Source organism: Dermacentor albipictus, chromosome 4 (genome assembly GCF_038994185.2).
Source record: "Dermacentor albipictus isolate Rhodes 1998 colony chromosome 4, USDA_Dalb.pri_finalv2, whole genome shotgun sequence".
NCBI lineage: Eukaryota > Metazoa > Arthropoda > Arachnida > Ixodida > Ixodidae > Dermacentor > Dermacentor albipictus.
Genome location: NC_091824.1, coordinates 120,463,033 through 120,479,723, shown reverse-complemented (window position 1 = coordinate 120,479,723; position 16,691 = coordinate 120,463,033). Strand labels below are relative to the sequence as shown.

Sequence of the window (16,691 nt, the reverse complement as noted above, 5' to 3'; positions counted from 1 at the left end):
ATTTCGCTAGCCCACACCCAAAATTGAGTTGACCCACTCCCAAAATTTCGGTGGCCCTTCCTCAAAACTGACTTTGCCCAATTGGAACACATGACCAAGTGAAAAGTATCGGGCGTTAGAATGCTTTCACAATCAGTGCACGTCAGGAGTCCTAAGTGCCTCTGTATTTGTAGCTTGCATAGAAAACAACATGGTACCAAACCGCGACTGAGAATCCAGTAAAAAAAAGAAAACAAAACTTCCATGTGCAAACCGACCACAACATAGAATACGAGAAGCTTAAGTTAACGCGCTGAGATGGGCAGCGGCTGTGCATAACACACACAAAACTGCTGCAAACGTCACAGGGAAGTGAACCCGCCACTTTGATGTGTCCGACGCTGCGCGGTACAGGTGCCGACCACGGACACCGGAGGAAGTGCAGCAGTGTCAGTGACGCTACTACAGGACACCTTCCATAAGAACTGGGATTTAAACTGGATGAAAACATTAGCTGGTCATCAGTCGACGTAAGCAAGAGACGTTTAGAGTACCGGTGAAGAAAAAAAAAGCAGGGAACAGATTGATAGGACTGGATTCGTTAGAGGCACAGGTAACGAACGGTACAAGGGAGATACAGAAGCTTTAATGAAGGTAAAAAAGATTAAAGAGATGCAAGACAAAATGTTAGACTTAAAACCATGTATAGCATACCTGAATAGCTCAAGCAGGCTGGGTGACTATTTGTCACTACGACGCCAAAATATCATCATGATCATGATAGAGTGTCAGGCAAGTGACAACACCTAAACTATTCTTGCACCGTGATTGACCTGTTGCATGGACACGCCACCCCTCCCCGTACGTGAACGCCTCTGTGCGTCTTGCAAATGCCTTAGAACGCGTGCCACTTTTTCTTGGTGCTAGCCACAGAGTTTCTCACCGTAATATAGCGAGAAACCCAACGGTGCTGCAGCAACCACACGTCGCAGAAAGGTGCGTGCATTTTTTTAAGGACGCCGTATTGCAGAAAATCCGGCGATGGCTTCCTGCGTCGGCGTTGTACGTCGTTCCGGCAAAAATAATTTCGAACCAAATTCCGAACCACGCATGCCCAACCACTCCTCTACCACCAAAGTAGCTCATACCTCGTACTGCATTCTTTGCAAAGTTATTTCTCAGAATTTTGAGAACGGCAGCCCACAGACAAATATAATGGGCAATGTAATGTAAACACCGACCGCGCATGTCCTTTATGTTAGCTCTTCTCAGACTGAAGTATTAAAAGTGCCAAACAATAACAGGAGATTGACCCACGCAAGAGGCCGCGTTTCCAGCTATGATAGCAAACCACGCACAATTTCAGCCCTCTTTAATGTAGCCATTTGAGTCGCAAATATATATATATATATATATATATATATATATATATATATATATATATATATATATATATATATATATATATATATATATATATATATATAGTCATATCACAAGAAGCCAACAAACACAACGTCCACCGCCAAGGTCTGTGAGTGGTGGCGCTTGCTAATACTCCCAAGGACACATAAATACCCGAAAATGTGGATGGGAAGACAGCGCCGCAGTAGCTCAATTGGTAGAGCATCGCACGCGAAATGCGAAGGTTGTGGGTTCGGTTCCCACCTGCGGCTAGTTGTTTTCTCATCCACTTTAATTTCCATTAATTTATCGTTTCTTTATTTCATTTATTGAGCACAAGTAATTTCCCCTATGTTGTCCTTGGTGTCTGTGTTTGTTGGCTTCGTATGATATGACTAATAAAAAATCAGGCCCTTCGGTTAACCCCCTTTCTTCTCGTTGATATATATATATATATATATATATATATATATATATATATATATATATATATAAAGTTTAATTGTATATTGAGAGGTGAGCCTTCCCACTGGAGGAGGAGAGGCCTATCATGCTACTCCAGGTGAGACGATGAGGGATGAAAGATAAAAAAGTCCGAGGAACCCCAAGCACTTCTGAGTTGTGAATGCGAAAGCATTAATGTCCAACTGAACGCCTGCCGCTGAGCGGTCCTTCGAGTTAAGCACTCTTCGACGGCAAGTGAGCGCGTTCGGACATTTAGTGCGTTTATATTTGGCCTCCCCGGGGCGCAAACGAGCGCTTGCGTGGACAAGCAACATGCAGACCACACAGGCTTCCGAGAGCGAGAGCGACGGTGACGTGGCGTCGCGGCGATGCCCTCTCCCCTCAAACAACCTGGCGCGCTGCTCCGCCGAGCCATGCTCGTGACATATCGCATTCACTGGGAATTTGTGTGGCGTTTCGCTGCTACAGATGACTGACGGCGGCGTTTTTTGCCGAATGAACTATTTGACGCTTTCGCATAAATAGTGAGATAAGATCGACAACCACTGAAGTATCCTCACGTAATTTGAAGGCGAAAGCATGACGACCTGTCTAAGTTATCACCTCAAATTAGGACTCCCCTTTAATCCACCTTCTTCTAATTTGTGCCAAATTATAATTCACTTTAGTCCCCTTTGCTCCCATTCGTACAAACCTTAATGCACTTTGCTTCACCTTAATCCACCTTCATCTAACTTGTACCATGGCCTTAATCCATTCGCATCCACCTTACTCCACTTTAATACACCTTGATGCACGTTTATTCGCCTTCATTTACTTTGCTTCAACGTCTTCAACGTCTTCATCAGTAGTTTCGGGAAGTACAGTTAGCTTACGTTGTTTTCCGATGATTTTGTTTACAATTTCCTACAGTTTTTTCGTTTTACCAGCGGTCTGTGTAATTAAGTGAGTATAATACGCCCTTTTGCGCGATCGAATTAGCGACAGATTTATTCCGCTGTACTTTGAATTGCTGTGAGTAGTATATATTGTTTTTATGGTGCCATTTCTGATGCCAGTATTCTTTGTCTTTAAGTGCTTGAAGTATCTGCTCTGTGATCCAAGGGCACATGGGTTTATCATGTCGGCCCTTAGAGACCTTGCGATTACTCTTTCTACAACAATATTGAGATATGTAATTAGGTTAGTCATTTAAATATCGATATTCTCGTTGTTTATTGCAATGTAGTTAATGCAAAGAATTCCTTCTCGTAATATCTTGTAATCTATTTTCATTACAATGTTGTTTCTTATTTGCTTGGTACTAGTTGTAGAATCTAAAGCGCGTGTCTATACTTGTCAATACGTGGTCAGTTAAGGACGAAGATGCCTTAGTTATAAGCGTCGGTGACGTAGTTAAATTACGATAGTTGTATGATTGCAACAAATAGCTATAGTCACGGTTATTCATGTTATATGTGTTTATGTTCATGCCGTCTACTATAACCACTGGTTCATTTAGGTGCCTTGAAACAGCGCGAAAAATTGACTCCAGCTCAGAAATCCTACGAGGTTGCCGCTTGGGGGGCGATGGACTGCACCAATAATGACGTCATACTCAAGCCGAATGAAAAGGAATTCAATGTCATTGTAACTATATGTGGCCGCTGCAACTTTACTGTACGATATATTACCTTTCACGAACAATGCAGCGCCACTCCCGAGTGAACTTGAGTCGCGCGCGCGTTTGATTCTATTCTGTAACCTGGAAGACTGATTACTTCACTTTCTTGCCGCCACGCCTCAGTTGTTGCAATGATACTGAACGAATGCGCATGCAGCGACAGGAAAGCAGAAAGGAAGAAGTCTACGTTTTTATTAATACTACAGATGTTGTAATGAAAAACTGATGTAGACTTTGCTCTACAAAGATTGGCGATCTCTTTAGTTGAATAAGCCATTGTTAAGGAGCATGGTGTACAGTTATGAAAAATACTTAAACTATTTGCGCTAAGTCTTCTTCACGTGTTAGATGCACTTGAATTCTTGGATTTTCGCATTAGCATTTTTCCCTCAGATGCCCATGCGTATTTCCATCCTTTCTCGCGTTTTTTGTTGGATGGCTTTTCCAAGTAAGACTTTGTTTTCGGGGCCCAAGTGGCCGTTTATGTACACTGGATCGCTATTCTGAAAAAAACAGCATGGCTGTATTCAGTCGCTTTTTTTTAGCTGCCTTCAACAGTTTGTCACGAACTGATCTGGATATGAACTTCACGACTACATTTGGAGGCGTATCGCCCTTCGATGGGACGCGGTGAGCCACGTTAATGTCACCGTCAGAAAGCTGGACGCACAAGGAAGATGCGACTTTTGCAACAGTTCCGAGAATGTTTTCATTTTAATTCTGTGGTACAGCTTTTAATTCAATATTATTGCGCGTACTGTACTGCTTTAAATCAATAAGATGCTTTTTGGCTTCCTGCAGCTCTTTGTTTATTCTTAGGTTTTCTTCCTTGCACTCAAGGCCCTGGTTTTTCACTTCGGTAAGCTCAAGTCGAAGTCTTTTTATTTCCTTGCAGTATTCTTCAAATATTTCATTCATGGTACCCGACTGATTGCCTGATGGAAGTGAGCTCAGCTTTCGTTGAGTTATTCGTCGCATCAATCTTGTTCTTTTCTAAGTCTCTCATTGCTTCAACAAATTTAGAGGCTATCTCAACAATCACCTTTGATACCTCTTTAATGTTATTTGGCGCCTTTTCAGCTAAGCCCTTAGCAATATCCGACAGAGCGTCAGTCTTGCCAGAAGCCATTCCTACGGTTAACTATGCACACATGCAAACTTCACAACACAACGGGGCAAACACTACAGAAGACACTGTGTTACACCGTGGCAGCAGTGGCAGCAAACCTTCAAAAGAGGTTTAAAGAGGCAAAAGAAAAGTATGCTAACCTGCAATGTGAAGCAGGAACCGGTTAGCAGATGCACAGTCGATGCTGTCGCTGCTGCCAAATGGTGTGTCCCTGGATGATTGTCGTACGTTACTCAGGAGGTCCCGGCTTCCAGCTGCGTCTGAGCGGGAGAATCCGACTTTGCGCAGCTGCCCTGCTCTGTCGATCGTCACCTTTATCGTAGGCCAGTTTACCGGCGATGCTGATACGGTTTTCGTACTCTTGTGGATGGCAAATCTTCAATGTGAAGAAGGAACCCTTTAGCAGATGTGCAGTCAATGCTGTCACTGCTGCCAAACGTGCCACTTACAGCGGTTGGCGTCAAGTTCATTCGTCTCCTCGCATCTGAAAGCTGCTTTTCTAGTTGTTCCGTATCATGGAGTCTGATTCAGGCAAAGCCCTTCTCCAGTTGCTTTGGAGGCGGAGTGAATCTCACGCATTTTTGACGCTCTGCTGTCTCCGTATCCCTGGTCTCCAGCTTCCTGTAGAAGCACGTGCAGCACACGAGGAGCCTTCGCGGTCGCAAGAAAGTTCTCAATGTCCCCTAAATATTTCTAAAATTCGCATCAAGGGTATTACATTCGTGGCGAGGCTAAATATCTGGCGCTCGATCACTTTAACATAATGTACATCATCCATCTCCATCTATTCAATGACGGCTTTACTGACAAGGAAAGTGCATCAAGAGCGGTAGCCTTCTCGAAGCTGAAGTGAATATGTGATACTAGTTCTCACAGTATCTTGCACTAATGAGACCAAATTCCTATGCTATCAAGTTATATACCCTAGAGTGTCAGAGTTGACACGTTCTTTACGACACGCAAAAGTGTTGCCGTTGAAGCGGTGACGCTGAAGTTCTGCCGACCGCAGAACAAGACAGCAAGTTTCCGCTACAGTTATTACGACTAGGGCTGTACCATGACAAGTGCACTACACGCAGTTGTATAATTACCCGGCAGTGAATTTGCCTTAATTTTCCAGTAGCTGCCCTCACATATCGGCGGTTATGTATAGTCAGCGCCGATACGAACAGACTTTCTCGAACAATATTGGAGTTTGGGTTGACTAAACAAGGCTCTTCAGGACGGAAAAGTAGTCATGAAACACGCTAGCGTTAGTCGCACCCGTTCGTCCTGTCGTCTACCGCATCACCTTTGTGTGCCTATATGAGGGACTCCAGAGAATTAAAGTCACCCGGCGACATCACATGAACACGTGGTCAGCGCGAACTCCATCTAGGTGGTCCAGCGCACTCTCAGGCTCTTTATCATTTATTATTTGTTACGGTGCCCCGAATTTGTTACAGGACGTGCCGAGCTAGGGATGGGCCAATGTTTCATGCAACCCCACACACAAGGGGGCAAGTGACCTTGTGTTGCCGCGAGGACAACGGATATTTAGGAGGAAGGTGATTGAGCTCTTTTTGACTTCTGTGTGACTCTGAGACGGAGTGTTAAGGGTGAGCTGCGTGGACAAGTAAGCGGGACGAGGTAGAATAAATAGTGCGCAGAACCAAATGCGTTTGCTCAAACCCCGTCAGTCATCTGCGTCTGTCTTGTACAAATGGACGTCCGTGAGTGCGTGCCATCCTTTTTTGTGTTCGCCGAAAGCTCAGACTCGTGTACAGTGTTCGTTCATAATGGACTGATGTTGAAGCTCATACAGCACGCACACAAAAAGAGCACGAAAAAGTAAGACAGGACAGCGCTTCACTCGCCATTGAAAGTTTCAGTTGTGAATGAAGCGCTGTGCTGTCTGCTTTCTTTTTTTGTGTGTGTGTGTGGTACTCACTTTGTGTGTGTGCTGATGAGCTTCAACATCAGTTCATTATGAATTTCAACCATGACTGGGAAGCTAAATAAGCGTGAAAAAAACAAAACGGTGCGAAAAAAAATGCAGCCAGATGGGCAGAGAGACATGCGGACAAAACAAGCTCGTCTTGTCTGTTTCTCTGCCCATTTGCCTGCTTTTTTTTTCGCACTGCCTCGTATCTTTCCAATCATGAATAAATACCAACCCGCTCAACTTTTGGTGCTCTTGAACTTCGACCAACTAGCCCGACTCGCCATCATCTTACAATGTTCACGCCTGTGCGCATACTTACAAAAGACCAGCGCTTGTCCAGTCTATTTCATTTCTCTCTTCGTGGTTGTGTCTTCTTCAGTATTGCGATGCACATATGAATACAAGCTCTAGCAACTAACCTTACCGTCTTGAAAACTCCAACTCTACACTACGTTCGGTAGGGGACTCTCAAACGGAGAATTTGCCGGCATGTAATTTTCAAGTCTAGTGCTGCCTGCTGCGAGTGACATGTTTCCTCCTTCTTTTTCACTCATGGCGTCGCAATAAATTAAGGGACGCGCTTGGAATCTCAAGCTCCTCTGTGCTTTCTATTCAGAACTCTAAAGCAACAGTCACTAAAAATTCCTTCGATAAACTGCAAGAGTCGCTGGCCCTGCACGGTGCGTCAACAAAGAGGCGGCAACGCCACGGACGTCTCAGATGAAGCGGGGACTAAAATAGCGACCGGCTGAGTATGACGGCGGCTGGCAGCACCCTGCCAACCGCTGCATTACTCTCAGGAGGTCGTATTGGTCTGCTCCTTCGCTTGGCACGCTAGTTTATTCCGCTACATTTCCTACCTTCGGAGAGTACCTTTGGCATGGCTGATACCAACTTGATCCAAGTATCCACTTTGTTTATCAGTGGTCGGCGTTACAGGTTCAGAACTAATGAATCTTGATGTTACAACGCCGCAACTGTATCCGTCACCAGGCTTAGAAGAAAAGAATCGCTAACCTGCTTGAATATTTAATTGTGGATATTATGTACAAGAGACAAGTGCGTTACGTCAAAAAAACATGCCACGCTTGCTCAAGGCAGCTCGCACACTGCTGAGTGTAAGTCTCGGGAATGATAGCACAGGCGCTTCACTTCGCGCTTCTATGATACGCAAGTGTCCTTCACTGGTGCCTTAGGCGGCGCGATGACGTGGTCAAATATATTCTTCTCTGGGATCCCCAGGTTAGGATAGGACCGGGTGGAATAGGGTAAGATATAAGGGGGGGGGGGGGGGGGGTGAGGCGGTACAGTGGCATAAACATGTCTATTCGGAAACTGTGTTAGAGCCTTATTCACTCGATCAGAATACATGGTGCTTCAATCTGAACTTGTTGGGGTTTCCCTTCGACTCTCCGCCGGTGTGTTGCTCCCCAGTTTCGCCTAGAGCGCGTCAAAACAAGAAAGCACGCGTTACTTCCGGTGATGCATTAGTTCTGGCGATGCAGAAACAGTAAACGGCGACTATGATGAGGTGAAAGAAGATCGTCAAGGGCGTGTGGATTCGTTTCCGTGTACTTGTGCTGGAGAACTGTGTCTATAGCGCTTTCTTCCATTGTATTCCCTAAGTGGCAAGTTCGCATTTTCCTTGCTTTGCTTAATGGCTAAGCTGGCATTTAACGCCAAGTTACGCCACCGCACCATAAATGCTAACAAACCGTGAGTATACCGATAAATTGTTTTCTCCGGTAATGAATTCTACATCACTGTTACCGCCAGCAATACAAGGCCAACGTAGGAAGGTCCACCTGAAGCATCAGAGAGCGTGTGATGATCAGGGACCCCTACAGACAGCCTCATAACATATGGCGAAGCCATATACTGTGGGAACCTATAAACATATGCTAGGTGTTCCAGCTATCATGCACGAAACATTAGAAATATTCGAATCATTCTAGGTAAATAAAACCCAGTTCTCGGACTCTGGTCGAGAAATAACCAGCAATTTTAGTTCCTCAGATTGAACTAGTTTAATGAAAGTAACTAGATAACTTTAATTTATTGTCATAATGTCAATTAGGCAGTTATAGAGAATCGCAAGGGACGTCAAAATGAAGTGTTTCCAAGTACACATCCCGTGTTTAAGTTTCCTGGCAAAGACAGAAAGCCGGCGAAGTGTGAAAAAAATGTCGTAGTTTTGCCGGGAAAACAAATTGTTGATAATGACAGCAAAGTATTGGACTACTACACATGGCAAGATTCATAGCTTTTATGGGCCACATATATAGCAGTAAGCATTCGCTTGCTAATTACGTTAACAAGCATGGTGTCCCGCGTGCTCAGGCAAACATAAACATATCTCATTCAGTGACGACGATCACTCTTTGTCAAAACGCTGTCGTGATGAAAAGCGCCGGCAACGGGGAGCGAACGCTTCGTGCTGCCTCTAGCTTCACCGCGTCTCGAAAACTTTACTGCACGACCTCTAACACTAGCCGCGCGGAAATATTGCGCACATGAAGCCATCAGCCACCTTGGCTCGCCCTTAAGCTGGCACCCACCACTGATTGTCTTAAAACTACGGCGCGTGCGCTGCGCATGCGCTCAGCCACGAGGACAGCCACATGGAGCCACGGCCGGGCTGGAGGAGCCGCTCGTTCACCTGAGAGCGTCTATAATTTCCCCTATAAAAGAAGACAGTGGTGAAGGTGTTTTTGAGCTATTGCGTAATATAGTTCTTTTCTTAATCACTGTGTGAGCGGCTGTCGTTAGTTATGAACATAATTTGTGCGTATATGCAACTAGAAATTAGAAGTTAAATGCACGGGAAGTAAGCATATCGTGTTATCCGCACGAATTATCCATATATAGCGTGTGAACTCGATGTGAATAGCCATGTCATAAAAATTTACGCGACCGTCTCCACAAGAAGCGCGAGAGAGAAAGAGATGCCTTTTTATTTCTTTTTATTGAGAGCTGGACATATTTTCCTGACTGACGGCGTGGCAATCTGCTCCAGGTGCTGGGTGAAATATATGATATATAAGTGATCATACAGACAGAGAAACCGCACGTATATCCACACCGAGGGAGATTCATTTCGACGTAGTAGTTCAGTGGTGGGCCTCAATCAAAGTTCTGACCTGCTACTCAGCATTGCGGAATAGGAATGGGAGTAAAAAAAGTGAAAGCAAGAGAGAAATGTTCATGATGAGAACGAAAATTATGATTAAGACATGCACAGACGCGCAGACATACTACACCTGTCATAAAGTTTCATTAAGGCCCACACTTCTCAAAAAGATTAGAAGCGCTTTGGCTGCACGCAATGCGCGAGCAGTACTTTTCCATAAATGTCTCGCAGTTTCAAGGCACTGAGCCGTGTTCCCTAAAGGGCTGAGAAGACCGCGCTCCTTCCACTCCACAATCTCTCTCTCTCTCCCTCTCTCTCTCTCTCGCTCGCTCGCTCGCTCGCTCTCGCAGTTGAGAGCTAGACTAGCAGTAATGATGCAACGCAGTCTTCAGAAATTGTCTGCCTCTTGAATAACGAGTATGGGGTCACATAAAACACGCTGGGCTAGTCCTCGAGAACTGCGCACCCTGAACTCATCGGCGTGACTAATAACCGGAGTTTGAATGTGCTGTAGTTCGCGCAAAGCGTGAGGCTTCCCATCCAGACAGAGAGGTGAACACCCCGAGCGCGGCGAGCGCGGCTGCAGCGGCAGGCGGCTTGTCCGCTTGCGCTTTTCACTCCAACGTCCGCGGAGGGCCTTCGCTGGCGAGAGGAAGACAAGAGAGCAGCTGGGAGACGGGGCGCATCCCCGGTCGGGATGAGGAAGATGTTGGAGGAGGAAGGTGAGGAGGAGGAGCACGCGGTTTTAGAGCGAGGGCGATTTTTGACGGGTCTCGTCAGCCGGGGTAACGGCGTGGGCGAAGGGTCGGCTTTCTGGGAGAAAAGAAAAAAAAAATGAAATCTGGAGACAAGGAGGAGGGTTCCTCTTTTTTCGCCTCGTGCTTGGCGCGCCGACCTTGGCGTTCGGCAGGACGAACGTACGGACGCGCGGAGACGACGACTGCGAGCTATGAGCTGCGCGTGGCATTGGCGCACGCGTATCTGGAGAAGGACGAACGCCGCGGGCTACTCGTGTGCCGTGGTGGTCCTTCGATTCGCATGTAGAAAAGTGAGGAGTCGCGGAACTCCTAAATGTGATAGGAGACACGATTACGTTATTGTTGTCGCGTCGTGAGCGTAACATTTGCACGTATAGGACTGTAACTTTTCTTTTTGTCTCGAGCACACTTTCTTTCTGTTACTTCCTGCCGGATTGCTCCGAGGAGCCGATCACAGCAAACCGCCCTTAGGCAGCCTTTTCTCGTCATTCGTTTCGTTAGGCAGATGAAAACAAATGGAGCAGATGGCTTGGTTGATAAAGCGATTGTCATCATTGCTGTCCGTCAACCGAAATGGTGCAACGCTGTATGAGAAACAGTCAGATTCCAGGAATTTAGGGAGGTGTGAGCATTAGAAGACAGAAAAGAAAGTCGAGGAAGAGAAATAACAAAGCAACATAAAGAGCGCAGGATGTGTGACAATAGGTTCGGTGCTTTTTACACAGCTGATATTGGTAACAAGCAAGATAGCACTGAACAGGTGTAAACAAGCGCAGCTTATCGAAATATATATTGCACGGTAGCATCCTCGTCTTCTCTAAGAAACTGGAAATTGTACTGAAAGAAATGTTCCTATGGCTGAAATCCGACGCCGAGGCACCAAAGAAAGAGAGAATTATGCTCAGGCAAACAGGACAAAACAGACATTCTAAACGTGTTTTTGTGTGTGTGTGTGTGTGTGTGTGTGTGTGTGTGTGTGTGTGTGTGTGTGTGTGTGTGTGTGTGTGTGTGTGTGTGTGTGTGTGTGTGTGTGTGTGTGTGTGCGTGTGTGTGTGTGTCTGTGCGCGTGCGTGAGTGAGTGTGCGTGCGTGTGTGCGTGTGCGTGCGTGCGTGCGTGTGTGCGTGTGAGTGTGTGTGTGTTTGTGTGTGTGTGCGTGCGTGCGTGGGTGTGCGTGCGTGCGTGTGTGCGTGTGAGTGTGTGTGTGTGTGTGCGTGTGTGTGTGTGTGTGTGTGTGCGCGTGTGTGCGTGCGCGCGTGTGCGTGTGTGCGCGCGCGCATGTGCGTGTGTGCGCGCTTCTTTTTTTTTCTTTTTTTGGGTTAAAGAGCCATGATATCAGGGGCAGAAAGGTGTTTGGACTTAAGTCGACTCACCTAATAGCTGTAATACACTGCCAATCATACGAAAGTATGTCTCCCCAATAATGATCCTTTTCGCTGGAGAGCCTGTTAATGTCTGATATAGGGGTCATATACAGTTTTTGTCTGCCATGGCGACACATAACAAAGGATAACAAACCATTGCCACTTAATAACCTTCAGAATTTTGCACAAAAAGAAATAACGTTTGTGACAGGAAGTGGGTAAAGCGATGCTTTTGAATACCTTTAACCTTTTAGTTAGCTGACCCTCCAATATAGAAGAAAAAAGAAAGAAAGAAACGGAGGGCTGCGCGTAGAAGAGGCGGCAGAGCTGAGATAAAGAGTACGACATACAGGTATATGTCGCAGTAATGCGCCTCTTCGAGGCATTGAGCAAACGCTAGGCTCCCTGACCCCGATGCTCATTTCGCGTGGCTGGCTTACGCTGACCGGTAGCGGCGCAGCTCTGCTACTATGGCAGTTACATTCGATCATCTGTCCTTGTCCGAGACTATTATGATTCAAAAGGTAGTGCATTATTACCTGAGGCCAAGCACCTGGTGAATTCATTTTATGCGGTTTCATCATCATTATCATCTACACCACCACCACCACCACTGTTACGCTTTCGAGCTAACCTTACTCCTATTGCCACTTCGTGATCGCGTCCTCTGTCTTATTAAAATGCAGAAATTTCATGAAAAAGATGAGCTGTAGCCGTTAGTCATCTACTAAACCAAACAAGTACGAAATGATAAGACGGCTTGCTGATTGCTTGCATTCTCGCCAACGATCGCACAATAAACGAATCTGAAAGGTCAATGTTTCAACTTAAACACATTTTGTGGAAAACTCTCCAAGAACGGAAAGTATTCGCTTATCCTAGACCCAACCGCAAATGTAATGCATGTATGTGCTCGAGACAAACAGACAATTGACAGCACAAAAGTTGTTCGCGCAGGCAGCCTGATCGAGCGGCGCCTTCCGAATCCACTACAAAAGAGACGCGACCACCTAGCGCTGAGTAAATGTGCGAAAAGAACATGCGTTTTGGCTGGGCTCATCTGCGACAACTGCAGAGAGAAACCTGTCAGGGAATATTATAAAGAAGGACAGCGGACAGAATGAGTTGATGTCGTGGTCGCATGCTAAAAGCGAGACGGAACAATCGATGCGCCCCGCCGCCAATCGGGGATGTCGATTAACCACCGCCCCCGCACAAAGTGAGCATCAGCATTCTGTTCAATAAAGGCCGGCGGCCGCTCTGCCACCAGCGCTAGGTGGCGCTCTCGCACGACGTTGCATCTAACGCAGACCAGTTGCAGGCAACAGCCGCAACATCGCGGTGCGGTGCGCGCGCCTCTGCCGGACCGTATCGGATTGGCGTTGCGGTTTTTCATAAGAGCGGTGCGGCGCCCGGTTCCGCCGCTTCCTTTTCGCTCCTCCCGCGGCGTTTGTGCGTGTGTCTCCGTTCTACCGCAACGCAGCCGTTCGCGAGTAGAAGGGGTGGCTGGCCGGGCGGGCCGAAGGCAGCGGGCGATCGGCAGCGGGCGGCACAATTTCAAAAATTGCCTCGCCGCCGCCTCCCCGCAGAAAGTTGGCGCTGGCGAGCGAAGCGGGCGGTGTACATCGTAAAAGGAATACGAGAAGGGGGGTCGAAATGAAACCGCCGAGATAGGAATGAAATAAAGAGAGGCTCAAGGCGGCAGCGGCGATCGCTTCGTGCGGGGTAGCTACTACACACACACACACACCCTTCCCACCGGGCTCCTCCGCTGTCGAAGAGATGAGAAGAGGGACGCGCCGCGGCGGCCCGGGTCCTATCTTGTTTCCTCGCTTTTCGCCGCTGCCAGCTTTTTTTTTTTCCTTGGCCGAGAGTATATGGGAAGAGAACAAGTGCGGCCGAAGCGGGCAAGAACGCGCGCGCGCTCCCCGCAGGAGGCGGAAGGAGAAATGGCCAGCAATCAAATCAATTAGTATCGGCTTCTCCTCTTCATTCTTCCTTTTTTTTTCCCTGCTCTTCCCGACGGCTGCTGCAACGTCGGCGCTCTCTAGGTTCCGGGCGGTGACGCTGTGCTGCGGCGTACGTCGAGGGCACGAGCGCCAGCGTCGCTTTCATTTCTCGATGGCAGGCAGGCAGGCAGGCCGCAGTCGGTGGTGCAGCGACGATTCGGTGCCACCATCGCGCGCTTCTGCCCTGCTTCGGTCGGCCGCTGTGATGCGCTCGCTTCACGGCAGCGGCACAAGCCAGCGCGGTGAGGTCCGCCTGCTTCCCTCTCCTTCTCGCCTTCCACTGCGGCGGTCCCTTATCAGCGCCCGGACTGCCGCGCGCTCCGGCCTTCGGTAGGAGCATGGCGCGCAGCGGACGCTCCTTCATTTAGTTTCTCTCTTTATTTATTTCTCTTCCTCCGTCGTGGATGTGCTCGCGATGAAAAAAAAATAATAGCGATGAATCTACTTACACTTACCGTGTTGTCCTTCCTAACAATAGTAATAAGAACCCAGGCTTCGTATATTCGTTCGTTATTACTTCTTTTTGAATTTGTTACGGGTTCTTTCGACTCTCACTTGCACCCGTACGAACGTCAGGCCAAATAATTATCATCACGTCGTCACGACAACAAAGTCATGGCGACCATAAAAGTAAATGGTCGCCATGAACTCCGCCTAGATGGCGGCGGCCTGCTGGACAGCCAAAAGTTGGTCTTCGGGGCCCGATCTGAGCAACACGGTCTCCCACTGCTTCCGATCATTAATTTTTTGGCCCTGTCAGGGCGCCCGAGGGCAGGCCCAGATAATGTGATCCAGGTCCGCCCTTTCTTGACAAAACTTACATTTGGCCGAATATTGGTCTGGGTAATAATGATTATAAGTCACCGGAATTGGATATGTATTCGTTTGAAGAAGGCGCCATGCCACCGCCTGCTGCTTATTAAGTGATGGGTGTGCGGGAGGAAAACGCACCCTCCCCAATCTGTAATGGTTAGTTATCTCCCTGTAGCCAACCATCCGGTCCCCTGTCCGCCCCAGCCGCGGCACCTCGGTGGCTCGGCTTGTGAGTCCTCGAGCGAAGTATCTCTTTTTGCCTCTTCTCTCGACTTTCCGGGCTCTGCCGCGATAGGCTTACCGCGCGTGCCACTGGCTATCTTGCAACACCACGAGATGGCGCTCGCCTCCACGCATCCCGGCCGGCGGCACCGCGGGCCGGGATGCGTAGTTTGTGCGTAAGGCAGGTGCTGTGCTTGCTTTCCTATGCGACAAGAATGCAGGTGTCGGGCTGTGGAGTTCGCGTGCTGGGCTGTGATAGCGTAAACATTGCAATCGTCTATAGCCTGAAGACAGCCCTGGGAGCTGGCGTCTCAACAGCGTGCTGGTCACGTATGCACAAAGAACACGTAAACACGCAGCAGCAAAATGGCTCCAAAGCGTGCACTTAGCGTCGAGGGCGCACGCGCCCGAAACAAGCGTCGTGCGGAACAGGAGCGTCTTCGCTACGCAGCGAAACGAGGTACAGACCGCGAATGTATCTATACAATGTATACGTACAATTTTGTCATAATTAATTGAATTACGTAGAGATCCACAGTTGAATAAAGGTTCAACACTTCTGCCACAATGCGATTTGCCATGCGGGGCAATGATAATGCTCAACTCTAAGAGATTATGAACAATGACGCACAACAACGCCAAAAGCAAACACGTCTCCCTGTGTGCACTGTGGACTACGCAGACAAACGGCAATGGTGCACGCAAGGTAACGTTTAAAATCGATTCGCCACTCTCGTATTGGACTAAACGCTGAAGAAATGACACATTCACAGCCAACATCACCGCTAATTATCGTCAGTCAAAGCAAACAGCATACAAAGCTTAGCTTACATCGATTCCCACGGTGCATGGAATCTACATATTTTTTTAGTAGCTATCTGCTTATTTTCTTTATTGTTGTCGGTTCTTTCGTTAATATATACGCGTGCGTGCGTGCGTGCGTGCGTGCGTTCCATCCTTTCGTTCCATCTTTCATTCCAAATCGTTCCATCCGGATTATCAAATAAACTAACCCTGAATTCGGTCGACACTTGTTAATATGTTTCAGCATTTTCTCCCTCCATCTCATCTATTTAGCGCACCTCATCTGTATACCTCACCTGTGGGCTGAAGCTATACGCATATTAGCGTTGGCTGAGTTGCCTCAAAACCAGGCGCCGACGTCGATGACCGAAGTTAGCGGTTTGTTCGGCCATTTCGTTAAGGCAAAGCGAAACGAAAAGAGGTGAATTTTCTTTTTCTTTTTAGACAAGGTGACTAAGTGATCGTTTATTTTCACTTACTGCTCACTTATTATTTTTATATTCCTACTTTCTCATCTATATTTCCACCCTTCATTAGCTGTAGGTAGTGTATTGAGCACAGACATTGGTTACGCTATTTGCTTCTTCCTCTTCATCTCTCTCGCTTTCTAGTTCGAGCAGCAAAGTCAAATAGGCATGAATCGGGCGTTACTGGTATGCAATCCCATGTATGGATTTTGTTTTAGCTCGCCAATTTCGTTATAGACGCCACTAAAAGGTGCAGCAACTTCTGATTCAAAGGCAACATCTCGCGGAACCATGGGACAGTAGACAATGCTACGCTTCAAGGAGACGGAATTGCGTTACCAAAACTACAGAGTGGCGCGCATGGCGGTGACAATCAGCGCCAACGGTCCTTGCAACCGGCTTGCTCGACGTCTCTTTCGTTGTACTTTGCTCAACCTTTCGTTTCCTTTTCAGCGTCAGCTCAGAAAAAAATAGCGGTAGTTGCAGAACACCGCATTGAAAAAAAAAATCGACATATTGACTCTCACTTCGGTTGAGCTGGCCACCAGAAGGGGCCCGCTTT

The 16,691-nt window shown here is 47.4% G+C and overlaps 1 protein-coding gene across 1 annotated transcript in view; it reads right to left on the bottom strand.

Annotated features, from left to right (window-relative positions):
* The window catches only part of LOC135916043 (unconventional myosin-Ia-like), a 215,447-nt gene that overhangs the window by 178,302 nt on the left and 20,454 nt on the right, over positions 1 to 16,691 (bottom strand). The window lies entirely within an intron of this gene.